General features: G+C 39.5%; 1 protein-coding gene across 1 annotated transcript in view; it reads left to right on the top strand.

Moving 5' to 3' along the window:
• Positions 1-20,121, top strand: part of LOC146634701 (NACHT, LRR and PYD domains-containing protein 3-like) — a 319,954-nt gene that overhangs the window by 98,135 nt on the left and 201,698 nt on the right. The gene's annotated exons all lie outside the window — the stretch shown is intronic.

Below are 20,121 nucleotides of genomic sequence, written 5' to 3'. Positions count from 1 at the left end.
ATACAATAAAATCAATAAACAAAATAAATATATAATTGAAAAAGAAGATAAAAATAAATCAACATGAGTAGAATAAACAATAAGATATACAATGTATAAGATTAACAAAGTAAAAAGATTAAGAATGAGCTGACTAAAAACTGACTACAAACTGACTCTGATAATACTCCTAGAAAGCCTTTGAAAAAAAGTGTGTTTTTAAAAGTGATTTAAACATTTCAAGTGTTGGGGCCAGCCTAATATGGAGGGGCAGTTTGTTCCACAGTTTGGGGGCCACAACAGCGAAAGCTCGGTCCCCTCGGTGTTTCAGTCTCCACATGGGGACAGCAAGGAGTGACTGGTCAGATGATCTGAGAGACCTTTGTGGAGTGTATTGGTGTAAAAGGTCTGACAGGTAAGAAGGAGCCATTTAAGACTTTAAAAGCAAGCAATAAAATTTTAAAATGAATTCTAAAATGGACAGGCAACCAGTGTAAGTATGCAAGAACAGGGGTAATATGCTCATGTTTGCGTGTCCCTGTCAACAGGCGAGCAGCAGCATTCTGGACCATTTGCAAGCGTGATAGTGAAGCCTGATCAATGCCAATATAAAGTCCATTACAATAATCGAGGCGAGTGGTCACAAATGCGTGCAACACTCTCTCCAAGTCACAAAAAGAAATAAAAGGTTTTACTTTAGAGAGCTGCCTCAACTGAAAAAAGCTTTTCCTCACCACTGTATTTACTTGTTTGTCCATTTTAAGAGCTGTGTCACATTTTACTCCAAGGTTGGTGACAATTGATTTGACACACGATGTAAGAAGACCCAAGTCAGATGGAGGGACACCAGGTCCACTCGGCCCAAATATAATGACTTCAGTCTTCTTTTCATTAAAGTTAAAAAAATTCAGAGCCAGCCATGCTCTGATATCCTTAAGACATTCTAAAATAGGCCTGAGGGGGTCATTGTGTTTCATCGGTAGATAAATTTGACAATCATCTGCATAAAAATGAAATGAGACTTTATCTTTTTTAATAATATGGCCAAGGGGAAGTAAATAAATACTAAAAAGAAGGGGCCCAAGGATGGATCCTTGAGGTACACCACATGGGAGGGGGGCGGAAGATGAATGAAACTTACCAAGTGAGACAGAAAAACTTCTGTCAGACAGGTCTGACTTGAACCACTCCAAGGCAGTGCCTCTAATTCCAACATGATGTTCTAGACGATAAATCAAAATATTGTGATCTACTGTATCAAAAGCTGCTGTGAGATCCAAAAGCACAAGTAAGACAGACTTCCCAGAGTCAGCAGTTAGTAAGATATCATTAAAAACTCTCAAAAGTGCAGTCTCTGTGCTGTGAAGTGCATTAAAAACCAGTTTGAAAAACCTCAAAAATGTTTTGACTCTCTAAAAAAGTCTGCAGCTGTGAGCACACTTCTTTTTCTAAAATTTTAGAAACAAAAGGAAGCTTTGAAATAGGCCTGAAATTACTCAACAAAGAGGCATCCAAGCCAGGGCGTTTCAGCAGAGGCTGGACCCCTGCCTGTTTAAAAATTACAGGTACATGGCCTAAAGTCAGGCTGCTGTTTATAAGCCTTTGAATATAAGGTCCAATAGTGCCCCAAACTTCTTTAAAAAGCGAGGGGGAAGGACATCACTGGGAGAGCCAGACTTGATTTGGGTGACAATTTTACCCATAGAGACACAGGTTCAAAATGGCTAAAAATTGCTAAAGGCGTAAAAATAACAGAAGGGTCATAAGAAGGGGGTAAAATATGTGCTCTAATAGATAAAATCTTCTCCACAAAGAAATTTAAAAAAGCTTCACAAGTTTCAGCAGAGGCTTCTGTACAGTTGGATTGGGGAGGGTTAAGAACAGAGTTTAAAATACTAAATAAGACACGGGGCTTATGGCAGTTGTCATTAATAACACCTGCAAAATAGGTGGATTTCTGGTTCTTGACAATTTTCTGATATCTATGCCAGCTATCTCTTAAGATATCATAAGACAACTTGTAGCTTGTCTTTTTCCCATTTGCGTTCTGCTTTTCTGCACTCTCTTCGAGCAGCCCGAGTGATGTCATTCAGCCACGGCTCAGACTTTAATTTAGGCCGCCTGACCTTCAGAGGAGCAACAGTATCCAGAATGATTTGACAAGTAGATAAGAATTTTGCAGTCAGCACCTCAGTGTCGGCACAGACTGAGAGCTCTGAGTCAACATTAAAGGCCTTATTAAAGGCGGTAGAAAACTGGACCGCACTTGATGGTTTAAATATGCGAGAAGCAGTAGGAGGGCCACAGGTAGTGATATAGGGAAGAGAAGTTTCAAACAATACAGGCATATGATCAGAAAAGACGACATCATAAATTTGAAGATTATAAAAAGGTAAACCATGAGACAAAACCAGAGTGTGTCCATATTTATGAGTGGGACCAGTGACAGACTGCAAAACATTAAAAGCATCAAGTAGGTTTAAAAAGTCCTTTGCCAAAGGTTTAGTAGGACAACACACATGAATATTCATATCACCCAAGATTAAAACCTTGTCATACTTTGGCATTATTTCAGCCAAGAACTCAGAGAAGTTGTTAACAAAGTTCCTATTATATTTTGGTGGACGGTAGATCAGCGCACAAAGAACAGGATGACTGCTACCAAGCTCAAACATATTCAGTTCAAAACTGGAGAAAGTGACAGGTGACAGCTGGCGACAGTGAAAAGTAGATTTATAAACTGTGGCCACTCCTCCACCTCGGCCCGTAGTCCTTGGTGAGTTAAAATACGAACAATTTGGCGGTAATAGTTCTGAGAAAGAGCTTAACTCACCGTCACTTAGCCAGGTTTCTGTCACACAGAGGAAATCCAGATTATGAGAGGTGAAGAAATCCTTCAATATGAACGTTTTATTTGCTAGCGACCTAGCATTAACAAGGGCAAACCTGGTAGGGTCCGTCAGACCGGTGACAGCCATCCAGGGAACCTGTTTCAGTTGCCGAAGATTCCGCGGATTCACTCCACCGCAGCGAAGATGAGGTAAGAGAAGGCGGGGATGCTGGATCTCTTCAGCCAAGCCGACAACAGGTACCAGCCAGGTGCCAATAGGTTCCAGGAAGCGACAGGAGACAAAACGCCAGTGCAAAGGTCTGAATTCAGTCAGAGTGCATTCGGAAACTAATCTGTTACTGCCAGATGAAAGAGCCAAATATGATTTCAGTTTCACGAGTAGCCCGCTGCGTTTTCCCCGACGTTTAAATCGCTTCCTCTTATGAGATGTGGTAGGGGTGTAATCCAGGTGATGCGGTACTCCAGATAGTAGCGGAGGTAGAAAAGAGTCCTGTCCATCAGCGTTAGTCCTTCCCAAATTCTCTGTGGCAAATCGAATATTTAACAGAGCTTCACGATCGTAGGTCAATAGAGAGTCAGCGTTGTTCAATAAAAGTGACGAAAACAATAGAAACACGCAGAGCAAAAGTGGATCCGACAACCGTGGACGGCGAGCCATGCACACCGGCGCCATCTTACACGTCATCAAAGTCATCCAGATAGTCAACCCATGACTACAGTGGGGCAAAAAAGTATTTAGTCAGCCACCGATTGTGCAAGTTCCCCCACTTAAAATGATGACAGAGGTCAGTAATTTGCACCAGAGGTACACTTCAACTGTGAGACACAGAATGTGAAAAAAAAAATCCATGAATTCACATGGTAGGATTTGTAAAGAATTTATTCGTAAATTAGGGTGGAAAATAAGTATTTGGTCACCTCAAACATGGAAAATCTCTGGCTCTCACAGACCTGTAACGTCTTCTGTAAGACGCTTTTCTGTCCCCCACTCGTTACCTGTATGAATGGCACCTGTTTGAACTCATCATCTGTATAAAAGACACCTGTCCACAGCCTCAAACAGTCAGACTCCAAACTCCGCCATGGCCAAGACCAAAGAGCTTTGGAAGGACACCAGGAAAAGTATTGTAGACCTGCACCAGACTGGGAAGAGTGAATCTACAATAGGCAAGCAGCTTGGTGTGAAAAAATCAACTGTGGGAGCAATCATCAGAAAATGGAAGACATACAAGACCACTGATAATCTCCCTCGATCTGGGGCTCCACGCAAGATCTCATCCCGTGGGGTCAAAATGATCATGAGAACGGTGAGCAAAGATCCCAGAACCACACGGGGGGACCTGGTGAATGACCTGCAGAGAGCTGGGACCAAAGTAGCAAAGGTCACCATCAGTAACACACTACAACGGCAGGGAATCAAATCCCGCAGTGCCAGACGTGTTCCGCTGCTGAAGCCAGTGCACGTCCAGGCCCGTCTGAAGTTTGCCAGAGAGCACATGGATGATACAGCAGAGGATTGGGAGAATGTCATGTGGTCAGATGAAACCAAAGTAGAACTTTTTGGTATAAACTCAACTCGTCGTGTTTGGAGGAAGAAGAATACTGAGTTGCATCCCAAGAACACCATACCTACTGTGAAGCATGGGGGTGGAAACATCATGCTATGGGGCTGTTTTTCTGCCAAGGGGACAGGACGACTGATCCGTGTTAAGGACAGAATGAATGGGGCCATGTATCGTGAGATTTTGAGCCAAAACCTCCTTCCATCAGTGAGAACTTTGAAGATGAAACGAGGCTGGGTCTTCCAACATGACAATGATCCAAAACACACCGCCTGGGCAACAAAGGAGTGGCTCCGTAAGAAGCATTTGAAAGTCCTGGAGTGGCCTAGCCAGTCTCCAGACCTCAACCCCATAGAAAATCTGTGGCGGGAGTTGAAAGTCCGTGTTGCTCGGCGACAGCCCCAAAGCATCACTGCTCTCGAGAAGATCTGCATGGAGGAATGGGCCAAAATACCAGCTACTGTGTGTGCAAACCTGGTAAAGACCTATAGTAAACGTTTGACCTCTGTTATTGCCAACAAAGGTTATGTTACAAAGTATTGAGTTGTATTTTTGTTATTGACCAAATACTTATTTTCCACCCTGATTTACGGATAAATTCTTTACAAATCCTACCATGTGAATTCATGGATTTTTTTTTCACATTCTGTCTCTCACAGTTGAAGTGTACCTCTGGTGTAAATTACTGACCTCTGTCATCATTTTAGGTGGGGGAACTTGCACAATCGGTGGCTGACTAAATACTTTTTTGCCCCACTGTACAAGAACTGGTTCTTGATTCCCATGGTAAATGGCCTGCATTTGTATAGCGCTTTTCTAGTCCATAGGACCCCAAAGCGCTTTACACTACATTCAGTCATTCACCCATTCACACACACATTCACACACTGGTGATGGCAGCTACATTGTAGCCACAGCTGCCCTGGGGCGCACTGACAGAGGCGAGGCTGCCGGACACAGGTGCCACCGGGCCCTCTGACCACCATAATCTGTTTCTCTTCCCCTGCATGTCTTTATCCTGTCTTCCTTCTCTCACCCCAACCAATCACAGCAGATGGCCCCGCCCCTCCCTGAGCCTGGTTCTGCTGGAGGTTTCTTCCTGTTAAAGGGGAGGTTTTCCTTCCCACTGTCGCCAAAGTGCTTGCTCATAGGGGGTCATATGATTGTTGGGTTTTTCTCTGTATCTATTATTGTACGATCTACTGTACAATATAAAGCACCTTGAGGCAACTGTTGTTGGTGATTTGGGGCTACATAAATTGAATTGAATTGAATTGAATTGAAGTGCCCCAGCTGATTCCAAGAATAGGTTAATTTAATAATAGGTTAATTAATTAATTAAAACATTAATTCATTAATAATAGGTTAATTATATTAAAAAAAATTCTTCACAGAATCTGTCATATCCAGCACAGAGTGCCATGGTCTGTAAGAAACATGTTAGGGTCAATAAGCTAAATGATGTCTTGGAAAAACAAAATACTCTAACAAAGCTAATCTTCTCAGTTACACTTAGCATAAATGTTTAATACTGTTGTAATGTAACAAGTTTTTTAAAAAAATAATGTCTCCCAACATTGGATAACACAACAAGGATCCCAAAGACAAATTCTAAACACAGATTTTACACATAATGAGCTTCACCATATAAATCCTCTTTACAGGAAGTAAAAACCCATCTCCTCCTCCAGTCGATGTGACCTATGCTGATGTCACGATCAAACAAAAAGCCAATAGGAGAGGTAGGCTGTCACAGTGTGCTTTAATCAAAATAAGCATTTTTTCTAGTCTTACTTACTGTAATGTCTAAATCTATGTTTAAAGGACTGCTTGTACTACTGAAGGCTGAAAACTACTGCCTCTATGAATGTCTGTAAATCTGTGTGTTCCAGACAAACATCCTGCTGATCCACGAGCTGTCTACTCTGATGTGAGGACTCAAACTTCAGGTATGAATTAACAAAAAACAAGTGGTGACGATGATGTTGATTATTTTCTCTTACATGTTTGTTCTATTTTTCTATTATGATTGTTATTATCATTCTTACTATTCTAATATTGTGTTATTGTGACTCTTCATTTTCCCCTTAGGCGTGTCTATTTCCACAGTTAGCTTTGTGTGTACTTATAGTGCTTATTTCCCATGTGTGGTTCTTGTATGTTGGATTCTGATTTCCTCTTTACTTAACTTTGTATTTTCAACTTTTTTGAAATCAACAAGATGTGTGCCTTATATTAAGTCCTGCCCAGATGTCAAGTCTACATTTGGCTCCACAACCTGTGCCTAATGACATCAGTATGTTCATAAGGGACATTAAACACAGGAACTTGCAGGCTTTTTTTTTCCTCGCTACCTGGCCTGACCTGTCTCCCCAATGTGATGTTTGTATTGTATGTACGGTCGGCAAGGTCTGTCATCTCGGTTGTGGGCAAAAGACCTGCAACTGACAAATAAAGGCTATCTCATCTCATCATTACACTCAGTCTGATCTTAGTTACCTTCTCAGATAACTTTATTCAATAGAATTTTATTTATATAAGACTACTATTTTTTTACTATTCTGTGTTCTACATTTAAATGTTAGAAAAAGAAATAGATTTTAAGTCATTGTGTTATCTCAAAATCAGAAGTTTTTGTAGACGGTTGACTGTGTGGCAGGCATGGGTAGGACCCAAACACAGGACTCGGAGGCAGGGGAAATAAAGTAGCAGCTTTATTGCTGATTTACCAAACTCATACTCAGGTACAAAGAAACATTAAAAGAAACAAAGAAAAGACAAACTACAAACTAAGACTGTAACACCCAGAAACCCACGACTAGTATTGATGGCCCATTTGAAGCTGAAGCACATATGTGTAAAAAATTCAACACACTGCTTCAGAAACACTGTGCTGAGGTTTGATTCATCTGAAAAGAGTCCCGTGATCAGTGACGTTGAAATCTTTGGTCAGCATGTCACTGCTTCAGTGCCTGATTCAGTCTAAGGAGCTTGGAAAGAAAAGCATCCGAACTTTATGTTTCTTGAAGATGTTTCATCCAAGAAGCCTCTTCTGTTCTAAGAGTAACTAACTAACTTTGGTTCTATGGGAGTGTCCCAAAGAGTCCTGCCCATGGACCCCCTGTTGATCCTCTTCCTAATCACACGAGCCAAGACTACAATCACCTAGATGAGTGAGAAACTTCACAGGCATACCTGATTCAGTAGTTTATAAGGCTTTGACTTTGTGTAAAAGAGAGCGAATCAGTGTGCAGCATGATCAGGTACATGGAGCAGGAAGAGAGGATGCTCTCCCTGTTCTCCCTGTAAAAACCAGTAAATCAGAAGTTTCGGCTCCTAGGTCTAAAATGTGCATAAGGAATACACGATACATATAGCTATAATTATATAATTTATAGTACGTTATATATAAATGTACCTATCCACTGGTTAATTACATAAGGGATCTCACAGCAAAAGCATACTCACAACATGTTATAAGATTGTTGTATAATATTTAGGGATGGGTATCTTCACTGATTTCTAGAATTGATAAGATTCGATGGATTTGATTTAAATCGTGAAACTTTTCCTCAGACAGTCAGAAATGTTATAATTCTGATCATGCATAAGTACATTTCCATATTTTTATATCTATAAAAAGAAAGCTGACACATCCATTCGATTCTGATTTCCAAGGTCCTGACTGATGTAATTTTGCCTCAGACAGTCAGAAATATTATAATTCTGATCATTTATCAGTACTCATACTGTGAGACTTCATCAGTGGTGTGAGCATCACAGCAGATGCCTTTGTGTCAAAGTAACTGAGGATAAAACAGAAAAACATGAAGGAGATTTTCCTGGCCTGGGAGTTTATAGCAGATAACCTTAAAAATATTCTGCAGTAGGGGGCGCTCGTGTACACTGAAGGAGTAGGATGCACTCTTCTCAGCTCCACACTTTTCTTCTTATTTTCCAACAATTAACGCGACACCCTGCCTCTTTACTTAACTGTTCAACAGCCCTTCTGCTGTGCATCGACTACAATAAAGACTGGACGACATGCCGCCTAAAAAAGATGCAACACACTGCCAGAAAGCAGTAGCTGAAAACTCTGTGAGCACCGTCGCCATTTTAGCAGCTATTGCTAGCCTAAAAACTTCTATGGAGACCTGCCTTGACACAATTGAGTCTACTCTGTCTAAGCTCGAGGCAGATATCCGGTCATACGAACAGCGGCTAGATGTTATCGATGAGTTACTTACTACAATGGACGGCCGTGTTTGCATGCTTGAAGCTACGTGCAAGGAACTAATGGCGGCTACCGATAACCTGCGTGACAAGCTAGGCCAGATGGAGGCGCGCTCGCGTTGGGCCAAAATTAGGATTGTTGAGTGAAGGAAGGTGCTGAGGGCAGTAAGCCTGCGGACTTTGTGTCATCCCTGCTGCTGGATGTGTTGGGGAAAGACAACTTTATTAAGCCAATAAAAGTGGAGAGGGCACACCGCACCCTTAGACCAAAACCAATGGCTGGCCAGTGACCGAGGGCTATCATAGCCAAGTTGCATCATGAGAAAGACGTGTGGCATGTCCTGCATCTGGCACGCCAACGTGCACCGCGATGGAGAGAGTCTGTCCATCTTCCCCGACTACACTGCGGAGGTCCTTGCGCAGCGGATGGCCTTCAATACAGTCAGGAAAAAGCTTAGCACTTCCGGAGCGATGTGCAGTCTGCGCTACCCGGCCCAGCTTCGGGTAGTTCACAGCAACATCACTAACACGTTCAAGGAGACTTGAACGTGTTAGTGATGAACGTTTTGTGGACTCACTTTAATCGTGACCTGGTAATGTATTTGTTCATGTTGTTGATGCGGCTGTGTTGTTGAACATTCTCACTCTTCTCTTCCTATAGTGAGAGTCGCGATTTGCTCAATCATTTTTTGAATGTGATAGTTTTCTATCAATGTTTTTTGTTTTTTTGCTACGACGTCTTAAAACTTTTCTCTATCGTGAAATACTGAGATCATTTATCTTATAAATTTGGCTATACACAAGTCATTTTATATGTTGGCGTCTTTTTTTTTTTTACCCAATCAGTCGATTTATGGGTGTAACTATTGTTTTGATTAATGGAGTCTGGTGCGGAGCTGCCCTATCTGATGGATGTTTTTTTCTCTCTTTCTTTTTTGTTTTTTTGTGCTCCTCTTCCCGGCAGTCCCCTTAATGCACGCTGGGATGGGCCGCAGTGGTTCTTGTTCTTTTTTGCGGCCTTTTTCTTTTTGGGGGGTGGGGTTCAGTGTTCTTGTTGTTAATTTTGTTTTAACTGTTGGTATGCCAGTCCTTTGTATTATTTGTCACCTGTCCATATGCCATACCACCTCTCATTTAGATGCGGGGTAACAATGCTACTGGTTTAGGAACATGTCCTTTGACATTTACATCCTTGAATTGCAAGGGCTTAGGCAGAGCTTTGAAACGTGGGAAGGTTATGTCACATTTGAAGCATTTATCTTCTGATATCATTTTTCTTCAGGAAACTCATATTCACTCCAATGAACAGAGACGTTTAAGAGCAAATTGGGTGTCGCGGGTCTACCAGTCCACTTTCACATCTAAGGCCAGAGGTGTTGCTATACTCATACGGAAAACCACTCCATTTAGAATAGAATAGAATAGAATAATCCTTTAATTGTCCCACAAGGGGAAATTTGGTTGTAACAGCAGCCATTTATATTTGGATCCGTCGTTACTGATACGGGTGGGAGATTTGTTTTGGTCTCTGGGTCCATTAACTCTTTTCCACTGGTTTTGCTAAATATCTATGCCCCTAATTTTGACTGTCCTGACTTCTTTTCCAAAATATTTGACCTAATTTCTGAATATAATATGTCTAATATAATAATTGGTGGCGATTTTAACTGCTATTTTGATCCTGTTTTGGATAGATCATCTACAAAAATAGCCCCCACTACTAGATCCACGGCAGTTTTGAACAACCTGGTAAAGTCACACAACATGGTAGACGTTTGGAGGCTTCAGCATCCAAATGACAGGCAATATTCTTTTTTTTTCACCTGTACATCGTAGCTTTACCAGAATAGATTACTTTGTTACAGATTCTAGACTATTACCCAGTATTATCAGCTCTGCTTATCATCAAATCTTGATTTCTGACCATGCCCCACTTACCATGAAAATAGATTTTAATTTACAGCCTCGAATTTTCAATTGGAAATTAAATTCTACCCTTCTGTCAGACAAAACTTTCTCCACTTATGTTTCCACTGAGATTTCAGATTTCTTAAAACACAGCGACAATGGTCAGGTCTCTGAATCCACTCTTTGGGAATCATTTAACCCTTTATTGACCATGGGCCCACCGGCGGGCCCATTTTACAGGTAAATTTGAAGGGCCGGTCAATATTGCGTGGCAAGATCATCTCCTTTCAATATTATTAAATTGAAACAAAGACACTTTGAGTTGGGAGATAAACCCCATAAATTACTTGCCAGACAATTAAAAGATGTGCAAGCCCATCGGACCATACACAAAATTGCCTCCTCTACTGGTGAATTAATTACTGATCCTAAGCTGATTAATGACAGATTTGTTGAGTTTTTCAGCACACTGTACTCTTCTAAATCAAACGCTACTGACTCTGAGCTTTTTAGCTTTCTTAACTCTCTGAGCATTCTGACCCTCTCACAGAATCTGCCACCCAAGCGCTTGATGCTGACTTCAGCATCACAGAAGTCAGAGCTGCTATCCTTTCTTTCCCGAGTGGTAAAGCCTGCGGGCCGGATTGGTTCAACATAGAATTTTATAAAGCCCATATTGATATAATCGCTCCACTTTTACTTAGAATGGTGAACTGCTCTATTGCACGGGGCTCTTTCCCTGATAGCATTTTGATGCCCACGTTTGTCTTCTCTCTAAGAAGGACAGAGACCCCACCAATGTGACTTCATATCGCCCACTTAGTTTGTTAAACTGTGATCAAAAAATCATTGCAAAAGTCTTGTCTTCACGTCTTAATAAATTTTTGGGCACTTTAATTCAGCATGATCAAACTGGGTTTATCCCAGACACATTTGCTTTCTCCAGTACCCATCGTCTATTGAATGTACTGTATGGAACAAATTCTCCAAATTCAGCTGTTATTTCATTACATGCACAACAAGCTTTCGATCAAAACAGGAAATACCTGTTTGCTACGCTTGAGAAATTTGGCTTTGGTAGTAATTTTACAACTTTGGTACGTATGCTTTATGCACGGCCAAGATCATCGGTACTGACAAATTTTGATAGATCACATCTGTTTCTACTTCACCAGGGGACTAGGCAGGGTTGCTGTTTATCTCCACTGCTCTTTGCTCTAGCTATGGAGCCTCTGGCCATTGCAGTTAGAAGCAGCTCTGAAATTGTAGGTATATCCTATGGTCCTGTCAAATCTACTATAACTCTATATGCAGATGATGTGGCTCTAACACTGTCTGATGCCAGGCTCTCTTTGCCTCCCCTGCTTCATCTCATTAACAAATTTGGACAACTCTCTGGTTTCACAATTAATTGGGACAAGTCCATTTTTATGCCACTGGCAGATGGGCTCAACCCGTGCTTCATCTCTAGCTTACCTTTTAAAACCCCCAGCAGTCACTTTAAATACCTAGGTATTAACAGTCCCAGAAACCGTAAGCTGCTATTTAAATTGAATTTTCAGGTACTTATTGATAGTATTAAAGCTAAGATAGATAAATGGACTCTTCTCCCACTTTCTTTGATTGGACGTGTCAATATTATTAAAATGGTAGTACTTCCTAAATTTATTCATCTTTTCCAAAACATACCCATCTTTCTCACTTCATCCTTTTGTAAAACTATTGACTCCATCATTTTGTCTTTCATCTGGGCAAATAAACCCCATAGAATTTCAAAGGCACACTTGCAGAAACCCTCCTCTGAGTGCGGATTAGGCCTCCCAGTTTTCAGGCACTACTACTGGGCTTGCAATGCCAGAACGTGGGTTTTCTGGAGCAGTGTTTCAGCTGTTCCTGCTGTTCAGAAGGGATGCGGTCCTTCTTGGCCTTTGATAGAGGCACACAGTGCTAAATCAATTTTTGGTACATCACTTGATGGTATTCTGTTTTCTAAGCCCAACATACCTACCAAACTTTTAAGTAATGATTTTGTCCTAGGTCATTCTCTTAGGATCTTAAAGCAAGTTAGGGGTGCTTTGTGCCTTCCAGAACTATCCATTTTTGCTCCAATAACTGAAAACCTTTCTTTTTCACCTGGCTTGATGGACCCTGTGTTTAAGCTTTGGTCAGCATTAGGTCTTCACACTATTAAGGACCTCTACATTGACAATTGTTTTGCTTCATTTGCTCAGCTGCAATCAAAATTTATGCTCCCCTCTGCTCATTTATTTAGATACTTACAAATTAGGAATTTTGTTAAACCGTCTTTTGCCCATCTGGATAAGCCCCCTGCTCATAGTGACTTTTGTGATTATTTGATTAAAAATCCCACTTCCAAACACCTAATCAGCCAGTTTACTACACTTTTTACACTTACAGCACCTACTAACCACATCAAGTAAGCTTGGGTTAAGGACTTGGAAGCAGAGGCGGAGCCAGACATTTGAAACACCAGGGGCTTAGCCCAAAGAGTAGTATGCATGTGGGATTTTTTTTTTTTTTTTTTTTTTGGGGGGGGGGGTGTAGAAATGACTGAAAGATTAATAGGCTCTGTTTTGAGTTTTGTTCAAAAAAGAATGACTTCATATAGGGAAAAATATATGTCACATGTGCAGGACACCTTAAACTATTTTTTTAATTAAGCAGCAAGGCAGAACAAGGTCAGGGCTGTATCAAAACACGAGGACTAAACCCCAATTCAACCAGACCCAGAACTGATCCGGAATTAAAACAGGACTACAAGAGTTCAAAATCAGGACTACTGAGGACTTAACCAAGACAGAACCAGAATCAGAACTAGATGATAGCACTAAAAATCATCATAGACCTGCACTACACTTTTTTAATTCTACCAAAGTCCACTATTTAGATTGAGAAAAGTTTATATAATTATTTAGCCTTGTTGTGCAAACAAGCCTGCATAACTTAATAAATACAGAATTTGAAAAATAACAAACCTAAAAAGAAACACTAGGTACGAGATACATGAGGACCTGTGATACGGTGATACTTTTGGTAAACAACCATTTGACTAACATGTGTGTCTCACCTGCTCTTGTTCATCTCTGTTCCTCTCTCTCCCTCTTTGTGCTGACAATCATCAAATATACAGTTGAAACCAGATATTTACTCTTCAGATAAAAACACTTTTTTAATTGTAACATCAAATCAGACTAAATGTTTATTTTTTTAGATTGATAAATATAAAAACATATTTGTTAACTTTAAGAGTAAAGAGAGAAACTATCTGTGTTTCTTAATTGCAAATGGCACCAAATTGTATTCAAACTTGAGCCACACTTATGGAGCTCCACAGTTCTTTTCCTGGTGTTTTGGTTGATATCTCTTGATGTTCCCATGTCAAAGAAACAGGCTCTGTGTTTTGCCTTATATGCATCCACAGGTGTGCCACCAGTTTACTCACATGGACTCTACTAACCTATCAGAAGCTTCTTCAGCTCAGAATGGAATCGTCTGCAGTTTTCTTATTAATTAACAATAAATTTAGTGTACATGTACTCCTACATTTGATGAAAGTGATAAAAATAGCTCTGTCTCTCTTTATTCTGAAATTTAACTAATTCAAAATATATTTCAATATTTATCTAAAACAAAAATTTACTCTAAATTGATGTTGTACAGTAAAAATGTTTTCTCCCTAAAGTGTATGTAAATATCTGGTTACAAATGTGAATATCCTGCTGTGTACTGAAATTCTTCTTGTTTTGCATAGAAATATACTGAACAACATACAAAGCATAATATATAAAATAACATTTACCTGAGTTTTTTCTTTGAAAGAAGCCTCTAATGTCCATTCTTATATTTCAGTACATAACTGAAACCGATTTAGTCGGGAGGGTAAGAACTGAAAATATGAAATAAACACACGTAAGCTAAGACTCTCTAAAAAAAATAGCATTTGTTCGGCTTTTCATTTCGCCATTTGTTGATTCACTTGAAGAGCAAGTAACGTAATATTGGTCAAGTGATCAGTTTGATATCAATCTTTCGTGATGCACCGTCATATTTACATTATTTGTACGGTACGAATGATTTGCTTTGGTACCTGGTCAAACTTAAGCTCTCCTTAGTATGGCTGGCTCTGTTTCTCCAACAGCGCACTCACGGGCAGCAGCTGCCCCGCCCCCTCGCTCAGTCGCTTAGTGCCTGAGCTCGGATCATACCAATATCAGGGGGGATTCACGCACAGTCGTAAATTCCCACAGTGTGCACTATGTGCTTCGAATATTGTGTGTACTTTTTGTTTTATACAGTTGTCAGCCAGGCATCTAACTATGAAAAAATTACACTCCAAAATACCCCGGGCTTCTGACAAAACAACCCGGGCTTAAGCCCCGTAAGCCACCCCCCCGCTCCGCCCCTGCTTGGAAGTAGACATATCGGATGCTTTGTGGGCCAATGGGTTGAAGAAGATTAAAGAATGTTCTGTTAATGCCAGACTACAACTTATACAGTTCAAGGTCCTTCATCGTCTGCATTTTTCTAAAACAAAGCTATGCAGCATTTCTCCATCTATTTCGTCTTTGTCTGACAGATGCAAAGCAATGGAGGGAACCCTTGGTCACCTTTTCTGGTCTTGCCCCACACTCAGGAGTTTCTGGGCAGAGATATTTAATATATACAGGGAGTGCAGAATTATTAGGCAAGTTGTATTTTTGAGGAATAATTTTATTATTGAACAACAACCATGTTCTCAATGAACCCAAAAAACTCATTAATATCAAAGCTGAATGTTTTGGGAAGTAGTTTTTAGTTAGTTTTTAGTTTGAGCTATTTTAGGGGGATATCTGTGTGTGCAGGTGACTATTACTGTGCACAATTATTAGGCAACTTAACAAAAAACAAATATATACCCATTTCAATTATTTATTTTTACCAGTGACACCAATATAACATCTCCACATTCACAAATATACATTTCTGACATTCAAAAACAAAAACAAATCAGCGACCAATATAGCCACCTTTCTTTGCAAGGACACTCAAAAGCCTGCCATCCATGGATTCTGTCAGTGTTTTGATCTGTTCACCATCAACATTGCGTGCAGCAGCAACCACAGCCTCCCAGACACTGTTCAGAGAGGTGTACTGTTTTCCCTCCTTGTAAATCTCACATTTGATGATGGACCACAGGTTCTCAATGGGGTTCAGATCAGGTGAACAAGGTGGCCATGTCATTAGTTTTTCTTCTTTTATACCCTTTCTTGCCAGCCACGCTGTGGAGTACTTGGACGCGTGTGATGGAGCATTGTCCTACATGAAAATCATGTTTTTTTCATGTTTTGCCCTTTACCAATCCAGCCACGGGCCCATCCATCTGGCCCATCAAGACTCACTCTCATTTCATCAGTCCATAAAACCTTAGAAAAACCAGTCTTGAGATATTTCTTGGCCCAGTCTTGATGTTTCAGCTTGTGTGTCTTGTTCAGTGGTGGTCGTCTTTCAGCCTTTCTTACCTTGGCCATGTCTCTGAGTATTGCACACCTTGTGCTTTTGGGCACTCCAGTGATGTTGCAGCTCTGAAATATGGCCAAACTGATGGCAAGTGGCATCTTGGCAGCTGCACGCTTGACTTTTCTCAGTTCATGGGCAGTTATTTTGCGCCTTGGTTTTTCCACACGCTTCTTGCGACCCTGTTGACTATTTTGAATGAAACGCTTGATTGTTCGATGATCACGCTTCAGAAGCTTTGCAATTTTGAGACTGCTGCATCCCTCTGCAAGATATCTCACTATTTTTGACTTTTCTGAGCCTGTCAAGTCCTTCTTTTGACCCATTTTGCCAAAGGAAAGGACGTTGCCTAATAATTATGCACACCTGATATAGGGTGTTGATGTCATTAGACCACACCCCTTCTCATTACAGAGATGCACATCACCTAATATGCTTAATTGGTAGTAGGCTTTCGAGCCTATACAGCTTGGAGTAAGACAACATGCATGAAGAGGATGATGTGGACAAAATACTCATTTGCCTAATAATTCTGCACTCCCTGTATAACCGGGTTTTTGACTTAAAATTAGAGCCGGATGGTGTACTTGCAGTGCTAGGCTGCTCCCTAACCTCATTGGCACTCAGACGTCCTCTTCAGAAAGCTTTAATGTTTGGCATGACTGTAGCTAAAAGACTTATTCTTAGAGCCTGGAAATGACCATCTCCTCCATTGTTCAGGGTTTGGCTACGTGAGATGATTGCATGTTTGTATACTGAAGAGGTTTGTTATCGTTTGGCTGACACCCATTTTAAGTTTATCGAAATCTGGGGCCCTTTTCTCAATCATATTAATAGGAATTCAACATAAATTTTAACCCATTTGACTGCACTTTGTGTTTGTGTGAAACTGCACTTCTGCCGGACCCTGATTTCTTCCTGGACTTGTTTCCCACATCTTTTGGTCTTGGTGAACTCACTGTTGCCCTGTCTAAACTCACACAGAAGATCATCTTCTTTGGACAATGGTGTTTCTTTTGAACTTTTGATTTGTACTGGCTAACTGGGTTTATTTTTTTTCTTTTCTTTCCTGTTTTCCCGTTTGTTTGGTTTCTGGTTTTTGTTTTCTGTTTCTTCTTTTTTTTTTTTCTGTGCTTAAGTATTATTGTTTTTGAATCTTATGTTATTTGTCTGGTGTGATGTTATGTAACTTTAAACTTAAAATCTTATAAATAAACATTAAAAAAAATATTCTGCAATAGATCCCAAACGGAAGAAAACCATGAATCAACATATGAACATTACCTGATGAAGTGAAGCAGAGCAAAGTTACAGAGGTTTGAGTTTTGTAATTTGGCATCATTTTAAAAAGTTAAAATTTCTTCAGTGTTGAACAGCAGAAATTAGACTTTACTGTCGGAAGTCAGTTAAATTAAAAAAAAAACACACAAAAGGCAGCGCTGTACACAACGGTAGACTTGTGGGTAATAAGCAAGCCACAATGCCGAAAAAAGAGATTTTTAGATGGGAAACTGTTCTTGAAGTACACTGAGAGAGAGAGGGAGAGAGAGAGCTGTGCACAAAGTGTGAGTTTTATTGTGGTGGAAGCAAAACAACAAAAGTCAGAGGGAATTCTACGGCGTTATTTTTGTGCCACTATTCTGAGCACATGTAAAAAAGTTTCAGCGCACGTAAAAAAAACATTTGCAGGTGCAATTGTTGCATTTTGAGGAGAAATTTATTTTGAGCGAAGAACAGCTAAATTTGAGTGAACAAAATTCATTGCTGCGTGCAAAAACTGTATTTCAGTGTTTGCTATTATTCACAACACACACACACACACAATAGCAGCACCTCTCGCTCAGTTTTTGCATTTGCGCTTGCTCGCAATGTGTTGCTTATGCTCGCAACATTTCTGCCTGTGCGTGCTCAACTGATGATCCACCAGGACAAACTCAGCAGTGTGTGAGGAAGAGGAGGAGGAAGAGCCAGCAGCAGCTGACAGATGGAGAGAATAGACAGACTGTTCCCTGTTTGTGAAGGACTGCTAGGAAAGTTTAACATAACTGTCTGTCCTGAATCAGTCTTATTAGGTAATGTTCAAATAATGTGATCATCCCAGTGTTTTCAGTGTGGGAGAAAGTTACACACTATGAAGAGAGAGAGAAATATATAATATGTCTATCTCTCTGAAGACAAAAACAGTCTAATTAAAGGTCAACCTGCTTCAGGAATATGGGAACAAACTTTATATGAACAAATGATTAAATTGTGCCTAATCAAAGAATGCAACTCTTAAAAAAAAAAAAGGAAACTGTAAAACTTAAAAAAAATGAATAAAAAAACATGACCTTGAGGACTGAAAATCCTCACAGAGCAGCTTGTCTGGAGATATCAGCCGTGACTGAACTCTGTCTGTAGTCACTCCATCCATCTCTCTGTCTTCAGGTCCTCAGGACGTCGCTTATGGTCAGGTGGTCATCAAAAGCAAGAAGAACATTGGCAGGAAGACAGGTAACCATAGAAACCACTACACTGACACAGCATGGCACTCACCATAATTCAATTCAATTTTATTCATATAGCGCCAAATCACAACAACATTCGCTTTATATTGTAAGGTAGACCCTACAATAATACATACAGAGAAAAACCTAACAATCATATGACCCCCTATGAGCAAGCACTTTGGCGACAGTGGGAAGGAAAAACTTCTGATCCAGGCCAAACTATGTGCTTTAGCAAAAATAAAACAAATAAAACTTTATTTATACAGCACCTTTCAAGAAAAAACATCACAAAGTGCTTCACACAGAAATACAAATGTATAAGACAAAAACAGACAAAAGTTAACAAAATGCAATTTTAAAAAGATGAGTTTTTAGTTGTTTTTTAAAAGAGACCACTGAGTCCACAGCTCTTTTTGAATTGAAATTTTTTTTTCAGTCAACAACAACAACAACAACAGATTATAATTTTACATAAAAGTACTCAAACAGAAACCGAAAAAGGAATAGGCTGAAGCCTTATGGCTTATACTTATCCTATCCCTTACCCCCATAGAAATAATCAAATCCTTAACCAATTTAATGAATAACATTGATAAATAAGTTGTATAACAGTTTGAAAAGAAATCAATGATAAATCAAGAAATTAAATCAACACAAAAAAAATGTTAACAAACCAAATTTCTATAACCTTGTATGATACTAATTTTTAAAATCTTCCTGAAAAATGACAAAGAAAAACACATCTTCAGTTCATCATTAAGTCCATTCCATAATTTCACTCCCAAAACTGACACACATCTATACTTAACATTGGTTCTCACTTTAGGCATTTCAAACTTATAAGACCCCCTCAAATCATATTTTCCATCTCTTAGTTGAAACATACTTAAAATACAAATTGGAACATTCTTTTTCATCACTCGATATATCATTTCTAAAGTTTTAGAATATATAATGTCCATGAATTTTAACACATCCTACAAAAAACTGGTTGGTGGACTCCCTATATCCAACTTTATTTATTATTCTAATAGCTCTTTTTTGTAATTTAAATATTGAATCCATATATGTTTTGTATGTGTTCCCCCAAATTTCTGCACAGTAGGTCATATAAGGCAAACAAAGGGAAGTATACAATAAATAAAGGCAGTTCTTATTCAAAAAATCTCTTGTTTTATAAAGAATAAAAATAGACTTGGATAATTTCCGTTTCACATGTTCTATGTGGGGCTTCCAACAAAGTTTATCATCAATAATTAATCCTAAAAATTTTGTCTCATATACTCTTTCAATTTCAACATTATTTAAATTCAATTTTACTTTAATATTACTTTTACTACCTCCAAATAACATAAATTTTGTTTTACTTTCATTCAATGATAGTTTATTAAATACAAACCATCTATTTAACTTCATGAGTTCTGTTTCCACTGTTTTCAGTAATTTCTTTATGTCTTTTCCTGAGCAAAATAAGTTTGTATCATCAGCAAACATCACATATTTTAAAGTATCACTGGCTGTACAAATATAATTTATATAAAGTAAAAATAACTTAGGTCCCAAAACAGATCCTTGCGGAACTCCA

The sequence above is a fragment of the Diplotaxodon limnothrissa genome, linkage group LG3 (genome assembly GCF_057381915.1).
Source record: "Diplotaxodon limnothrissa isolate DT_005_m linkage group LG3, D_limnothrissa_male_GT1.1, whole genome shotgun sequence".
Taxonomy (NCBI): Eukaryota; Metazoa; Chordata; class Actinopteri; order Cichliformes; family Cichlidae; genus Diplotaxodon; species Diplotaxodon limnothrissa.
This window is presented reverse-complemented; position numbering and strand designations above follow the sequence as displayed.